This window comes from Tachyglossus aculeatus, chromosome 2, assembly GCF_015852505.1.
Source record: "Tachyglossus aculeatus isolate mTacAcu1 chromosome 2, mTacAcu1.pri, whole genome shotgun sequence".
NCBI classification, from domain to species: domain Eukaryota; kingdom Metazoa; phylum Chordata; class Mammalia; order Monotremata; family Tachyglossidae; genus Tachyglossus; species Tachyglossus aculeatus.
This window is the reverse complement of record NC_052067.1, coordinates 166,933,323-166,940,160: the sequence shown is the minus strand read 5'-3', so window position 1 is coordinate 166,940,160 and position 6,838 is coordinate 166,933,323. Positions and strand designations below refer to the sequence as shown.

General features: G+C 43.4%; 1 non-coding gene across 1 annotated transcript; it reads right to left on the bottom strand.

The window, feature by feature from the left end:
• Nucleotides 1–330: 330 nt before the first annotated feature.
• On the bottom strand, nt 331–468 carry LOC119924917. The gene has a single exon (XR_005449595.1). It is a non-coding gene; the product is annotated as a small nucleolar RNA SNORA7 (small nucleolar RNA).
• Between the last annotated feature and the right edge of the window lie 6,370 nt (nt 469–6,838).

Genomic DNA, 6,838 nt, shown 5'->3' with positions numbered 1-6,838 from the left:
GCTACTCCATACTGCTTCTCTAATCTCATAATCCCCATCCCACTTGAGGCTCACAGTGGGAGGGAGGGTGGAAAATGGATGAAAATGGATGATTTCCATTTTGTCTTGTCTTATGCCGTCCAGTCATTTCTGATCCATAGAGACACTATGGACACATCTCCCCCAGTACGCCCCGCTCTCCATCTGCAATCCTTCTGGTTGTGGATCCACAGAGTTTTCTTGGCAAAAAATCTGGAAGTGGTTTACCATTGCAGCCTTTGGTGCAGTAAACTCGAGTCTCCGCCCTCGACTCTCTCTCCTGCCGCTACTGCCCAGCACGGGGGAGTTTTGACTTGTAGCAGATGGCCTGCCACTCACTAGCCACTGGCCAAGCTAGGAATGGAATGGGTAGGCCTCTGCTTCACTCTCCCTCCCGTAGTTGAAACTGGTAGAGGACTGGAAACTCTCCAGTTGCGAGCCTGAGAGGTGCTCTCCCTTTTACAGATGATGAAACTAAGGCACTAAAAATTGAAGCAAACCCAGGTTTTTGACTCCAAGGCCTGTCTGTCTCCCCATCTAAACTGTAAGCCTACTTTTAGACTGTGAGCCCACTGTTGGGTAGGGACCGTCTCTATGTGTTGCCAACTTGTACTTTCCAAGCGCTTAGTACAGTGCTCTGCACACAGTAAGCGCTCAATAAATACGATTGATGATGATGTAAGCTCATTATGGGCAGGGAACGTGTCTGCTAATTTCTCTTGAATTGCACTCTCCCCAGAATTTAGTACAGTGTTCCGCACATAATAAGCACTCATTGAGAAGAGAAGCAGTGTGGCTCAGTGGAAAGGGCACGGGCTTTGGAGTCAGAGGTCACGGGTTCAAATCCCTGCTCCGCCACTTGTCAGCTGTGTGACTTTGGGCAAGTCACTTAACATCTCTGGGCTTCAATTCCCTCATCTGTAAAATGGGGATTAAGACTGTGAGCCCCCCATGGGACAACCTGATCACCTTGTAACCTCCCCAACACTTAGAACAGTGCTTTGCACATAGTAAGCGCTTTATAAATGCCATCATTATGATTGATGCTTAATGATTAATGAAACAGTCAAAAGGCCATTGATTGAGTAACTGATTAGGAGGTAGTGTAGGCTAGTGGAAAGAAGTTGGGCTATTAAAGTCAGAAGGCCTGGGTTCTAGTCCCGGCTCTGAAACTTGCCCCCTGGGTCACCTTGGGCAGCTCACTTACCCAGTTTGTGTTTCTGTTCATTCGATTGTTAAATGTGGAGAATCTATCTATTCTCCCTACCTCTTTGATAAACTGACAGGAACAGTTTTAATCTGACAGCTGTCTAATGAGACTGCTAATAAGCTCACTGTGGGTAGGGAATGTGTCTGTTCTTTATTGAATTGTACTCTCCCAAGTGCTTAGTACAGTGCTTTGCATGCAGTAAGTGCTCAATAAATACAACTGAATGAATAATGACAACTTTGGTCTTCGCTGCTGACCATGTTCCAAGCACGGCGCTAAGCACTGGGGCAGGTACAATCAGTCAATCAGATTTATACAATCATTCATTCAATTGTATTTATTAAGCACTTTCTATGGCAGAACACAGTACTAAGCACGTAGGAAAGTTCAGTACAAAATTAAAGAGTGAAATTCCCCACCCACAATGAGCTCACAGTCTAGTGGGGGAAGACAGACATTAATACAAATAAACAGAAGTCAATATTATATTTATTGAGCACTTACTCTGTGCAGAGCACTGTTCTAAGTGCTTGGGAGAGCATGCTACAACAGAATCAGCAGACATGTTCCCTGCCAGCTTACAGTCTAGATATGATCTATTCTGATCAGTCTCCTTTTCTCACATTTTAGAGATGAGCTATAACAGCAGGTGTTAGATAAATACCATTTGTTGATTAATAATGAGAATTGAAAGTGCAAATTTAAAGTATCTATAGTTTAGCTATCACTACCTATATATATAAATTTGCACTTGTATATATACGTAGGTAGTGATAGCTAAACTATAGATACTTTAAATTTGCACTTTCAGTTCTCATATATATATAGATATATATAGATAGATATAGATATATAAAATATCTATAGTTTAGCTATCTAATAATAATATGTGGTATTTGCTAATGCTTACTTTGTGCTAAGCACTATACTAAGCGCAGGGGTGGATACAGGTAAATCAGATTGGACACGGTCTTTGTACCACCTGGGGCTCATAGTCTCAATCCCCATTTTACAGATCAGGTAAGTGAGGAATAGAGAATAATAATAATAATAATAATAATAATAATAATAATAATAATAATATTTGTTAAGCACTTAATTTGAGCCAAGCACTGAGGTAGATACAAGGTTATCAGATATCCCACATGGGGCTCACAGTCTTAATCTCCATTTTACAGATGGGGTAACTGAGGCCCAGAGAAATGAAGTAATTTGCCCAAGCAGGCAAGTGGCAGAGCCAGGATTAGAACTCACGACCTTCCGGCTCCCAGACCCATACTCTATCGACTATGCCATACAACTATGAGCTCACTGTGGGCAGGGAATGTATATACCAACTTGGCTAAACTGTAGTCTCCCAAGCACTTAGTACTTACTACTCTGCACGCAGTGAGTGCTCAATAAATGCCATTGATGATTAAAGATCATTCATTCATTCATTCAATCATATTTATTGAGTGTTTATCCCGGCTCTGCCACTTGTCAGCTGTGTGACTTTGGGCAAGTCACTTCACTTCTCTGGGCCTCAGTTACCTCATCTGTAAAATGGGGATTAAGACTGTGAGCCCCCTTGGGACAACCTGATCTCCTTGTAACCTCCCCAGCACTTAGAACGGTGCCTTGCACATAGTAAGCGCTTAATAAATGCCATTATTATTATTATTATTATTATTATTATTATTACTGTGTGCAGAGCACTGTACTGAGGGCTTGGGAAGTACAAATCGGCAACATATAGAGACGGTCCCTACCCAACAATGGGCTCACCGCCTAATGGTATGGTCTCAATAGACAAGCGCTTCCCAAGCGCTTAGTACAGTGCTCTGCACATAGTAAGTGCTCAATAAATACGATTGATGATGATGATGATGATGAGAGACATGCCCCACTTTATAGCTGTGAGGCATTTCTTGAAAATGAGGCTGTCTCATGTCCAGCTCTAGCATGAAGTACGTTTTGACACAGACTTTACAGGTTATTCACGAGGTTCCATTCGCAAACCTCTGGAGAAATATGGAATTTCCTTTATGAGCAGTTAAAGTAATTCAAAACAAAACATCACAGTAATAACTAAAGCAATCAATCAATCAACGGTATTTAATGAGTGCTTAATGAGTGCTTACTGTGTGCAGAGCACTATACTAGCTGCTTGGGAGAGTGCTTCTCTCCTACAACCCTCTCTCTCGCCGCCGACCGCTAGCCCACATCCTATCTCTGGTCTGGAATGCCCTCTCTCCTCAAACCCACCAGACATTCACTCTTCCTCCCCTTCAAAGCCCTCCTGAAGGCACACCTCCACCAAGGGGCCTTCCCAATCAATCAATCAATCAATCGTATTTATTGAGCGCTTACTGTGTGCAGACCACTGTACTAAGCGCTTGGGAAGTACAAGTCGGCAACATATAGAGACAGTCCCTACCCAACAGTGGGCTCACAGTCTAAAAGGGGAGACAGAGAACAAAACCAAACATACCAAACGGGCTTTGAAGTCAGAGGTCATGGGTTTGAATCCCGGCTCTGCCAATTGTCAGCTGTGTGACTTTGGGCGAGTCACTTAATTTCTCTGGGCCTCAGTTACCTCGTCTTTAAAATGGGGATAAAGACTGTGAGCGCCCTGTGTGATAACCTGATCACCTTATAAACGCAACAGTGCTTTGCACATAGTAAGCATGTAACAAATGTCATTATTATTATTAGGGACCGTCTCTATATGTTGCCGATTTGTACTTCCCAAGCGCTTAGTACAGTGCTCTGCACACAGTAAGTGCTCAAGAAATACAATTGAATGAATGAATGAATCTCCCTTTGATATCCTCTCTCCATTGGGGTCTCCTGCAATGAAATTTATAAATGTCATCGCTTTCTCTGAAATGGACACAATCAATTGTATTCAATCAATCAGATTTATTCAGTGCTTACTATGTGCAGAACACTGTACTAAGCGCTTGGGAGAGCATAATAGAACAATATAACAGATTCATTCATACATCACTTCTTAATCCCCAAACCTTAGGTGGTGGCAGGTAGTGAAGAAAACATTTCTTCCTCTGGGCATCCATAACACCTGGCCATGGAGAAGCAGCATGGCATAGTGGATGGAACACGGGGCTGGGAGTCAGAAGGCCATGAGTTCTAATTCCAGCTCCTCCACTTGTCTGCTGTGTGACTTGGGCAAGTCACTTCACTTCTCATGCCTCAGTTACCTCATCTGTAAAATAAGGATCGAGACTGTGAGCCTGATGTGATATAGGAAATGCATCCAACCTAATTTACTTGTATCTACCCCAGTGCTTAATAAAGTGTCTGGCATAGTAAGTGCTTAACAAATACCATCATTATCTTTATAAAATATAGGATTGTCCAAGCATCTGATTGCAATGTTTCTCTCTCAAGGTGGTAATATGATAATGAAATTTCTGGTAGTTGGTAAATAATGTGCCAGGCTCTGCGGTAGACACAAGAGAAGCAGAATAGCATAATGGAAAGAGCATGGGCCTGGGAGACAGAAGGACATGGGTTCTAATCCCAAAACCACCGCTTGTCTGCTGTGTGACCTTTGGCAAGTCACTTCTCTGGGCCTCAGTTCTTTCATCCATAAAATAATAATAATAATAATGGTATTTGTTAAGCACTTATTATGTGCCAGGCACTGTACTAAGCACTGAGGTGGCTATACACAAATCAGGTTGGAAACAGTCTCTGTCCCACATGGGGCTCACCATTCTTAATCCCCATTTTACAGGTGATGTAACTGAGGCCCAGAGAAGTGAAATGACTTGCCCAAGGCCTCACAGCAGACATATCAGGATTAGAACCCATGACCTTATGATTCCCAGTCCTGTATTTTATCTGTTATGCCATGAAGGATTCAGACTGTAAGCCCTATGAGAGTCAATGACTGTGTCCAACCAGATTAACCTGTAACAACCCCAACTCTTAGAACAGTGCCTGGAACATAGAGCTTAACAGATACCACAATTATTATTATTATTATTAAGATAGATTGGCCACTATTCCCTGTCCTAAATGGGACTCAGGTCTAAGTAGGAGGGAGTAGGATTGAATCCCCATTTTACAGTGGAGGAAACTGAGGCATAGAGAAGTGAAATGATTTACCCAAGGTCACGGAGCAGACAAATGGCGGAGCTGGGATTAGAACCCAGGTTCTCTCCTTCCCAGACCTATGCTGTGTCCACCAGCCCATGCGACTCCGATTGATATGTACAATGGAGTAAGATATCAAACCATAATGACTGTATTTCTGGCTTATCATTAGCCTGGGGTGGGCCTATATTGTAGAATTCAGCTCCTCTAGTATGTGAACTCGTCATGGGCAGGAATCATGCCTACCTACACTATTGTACAGCACTCTCTCAAGCGCTTAGTACAGTGCTCTGCACTCAGTGTGGTCTCAGTAAATACCATCGATTTATCGATGGATGTAAAACTGAACTTCATGCCCAAAGATGTTGTTTCTATTAGTGAGATATCTTTCATTCAATCATATTTATTGAGCACTTACTGTGTGGAGGGCATTGTACAATAATAATAATAATAATAATGGCATTTATTAAGTGCTTACTATGTGCAAAGCACTGTTCTAAGTGCTGGATGTTTCCACCCAGTTTCAAAGCGGGGACCTTTCGTGTGTGAGGTGAACGTGATAACCGCTACACTAATATAAGCTCTTGGACTACAACAATAAGCAGTCACATTCCCTTCCCACAGTGAGCTTAGTATCTAGAGGAGAGGAGACAGACATCAATACAAATAAATAAATGACAGTCATGTACATAATTGGTGTGGGTTGGGGAGGGAGGAATAACTAAGAGAGCAAGTCAGGGTGTTACAGAAGGGAGTGGGACAGGAGGAAAATGGGGGCTTAGTCTAGAAAGGCCTCTTGAAGGAGATGGGCCTTCAGAAAGGTTTTGAAGGAGGGGAAAGTAACTGTCTGTTGGCTTTGAGGGGGGAGGGCATTCCAGGCCAGAGGCAGGACATGAGCCAGGGGTTGGCGGTGAGATAGACGAGATAGAGGTACGGTGAGAAGGTTAGTGGCACCAGAGGAGTGGAGTTTGAGGGCTGGGCTGGAGAAGGAGAGAAGCCAGGTGAGGTAGGAGGGGGCAAGGGGATGGGCTGTTTTAAAGCCAGTGGTGAGGAGTTGTTATTTGATATGGAGGTGGATGGGCAACCACTGGTGTTTTTTGAGGATCAGAGTGACACATCCTGAACATTTCTGTAGAAAAATGATCCGGGCAGCAGAGTGAAGTATGGAGTGGAGTGGGGAGAGACAGGAGGCTGGGAGGTCAGCAAGGAAGCCATTGCAGTAATCCAGGCAGAATAGGATGAGTGATTGGATTCACATGGTAGCAGTTTGGATGGAGAGGAATGGGCGGATTTTAGCAATGTTGAAAAGGTGTAATTGACAAGATTTAGTGACGGTTTCGATGGGTGGGTTGAATGAGAGGGAGGAGTCAAGGGTAACGCCAAGGTTACAGGTTGGCGAGACAGGAAAGATGATGGTGCCGTCTACAGTGATGGTATTTGCCTGTCTTTACATTCTTAATCATGATGGCAAAATGGCAGAAAAAAGCAGAATCACGTAGTGGACAG